The following is a 1,466-nucleotide window of genomic DNA, read 5'->3' on the forward strand; positions in this document are numbered from 1 at the left end:
TAGTCCTACATTCCTCAGCTCTTTCGAGTCACGAGGTGGGCACCCTCTGTCCCTCTCCCTAGGGGAGTCATCTTTACCGTTTTACCGTGTCACAAAGGTTCCGAAAGTTTGCACGAAGTCTCATACTAATGTGGTGACTTTGTTAGTATTAATATCTAATCTACTGGGCCAAGACAAGATGGTAGCAGGGAACAGAAAGAGATACAAATTTTTCTGGTATAGGGGGGTTGTGTTTTTTTAGTGTTTGCATCTCTGTATGTTTAGTTTTTTCTTAATGTGTGCACTTACGTTGATTTTTGTCGGACATATCCTGTTCAGTATACTTCTATCTCACGGAATGTTTTCAACCGGATTGATTATTGAAAATAATAAGTACCACGACTTGTGGGTTGACTTGTTGGACGACTCACCGTCCCAGAGCGAGTGGAGTCATCGCAAAAAAATGAACCCCCTTTACCCGGGGGAAGCCCCCCGACACTTCCTGACAGTACAGCCCTCCCCAGTACAACCCTGCATGCTACCTGTGAAAACGTTTGATTTGTTGGGCACTTTAAAACTAATAAGATAAGATAAGATAAGATACATCTTTAATGTTTAAGCGTCATTACTGAAATGTATGTGAGCGACAGATAGTTGAGGATAGTTTTGAGGATCAGATCTTTCCATAAAGGTTTTACAGTTACACATTCTACCATGAAATGTTCTATATTGTCTTCTGTTGAGCATGTTGCACTATTTTTAGAATCCTTTACCCCCATTCTGTGCAGCAGAATATTTGTTGGATAAATGTTATGAAAAATGTTTCATTGTAATACTCTGAGCCTTATTTCTTTTGCTGTTGCATAGCTGATTAGCCAATGCTTTTCTGTTATGTCTACCCCCAATTTCCTCTTCCATATAGTTACAATATACGGTTCCTCACACTCATTTATTAACTGTAAGAAACTCTTCCTCCCAATCTCCCCAACTCGTTAACCTCTGAAAGACATATTTACGTCCTCTTTACATGCAATTTCCAGCTCTAATTGCAAAGGGGTTATGGCGTTAGCCAGGACGTTATACATCATGCATTTATTTGAAAGAGTTACGTAAATTTCTGAAAACTCTTGAAAAGACATCAACCTGTTTCCCAAGCAGACATCACGGACGTGGATTATACCATGTCTGATGCACTCTGGCAACCATAAATGAGTTCCCTTATATGTTATATATTTGTTGTTGTATAAAATCTGAATTAAAATTGATTGCCTCCTGTTTTCCACGGGGGAGTTCAATGTTAACCAAACGTTGACCACTCTCTTCCAAAAAGTATTGTAGATCGTATCCAATCCTTCGAAATCTTTTACTGGAACATTACATTCAAAACAGGCTTTTCCACCTACATTTTACAGACTGTGCAAAGGTAATTTAACCCACTCATCCCCCTCCTTTTCACTATTTAACAGTTTTTCCACCCACTGAAGGTA

The sequence above is a fragment of the Aplysia californica genome, unplaced genomic scaffold, assembly GCF_000002075.1.
Source record: "Aplysia californica isolate F4 #8 unplaced genomic scaffold, AplCal3.0 scaffold00244, whole genome shotgun sequence".
In the NCBI taxonomy this organism is placed as follows: Eukaryota; Metazoa; Mollusca; class Gastropoda; order Aplysiida; family Aplysiidae; genus Aplysia; species Aplysia californica.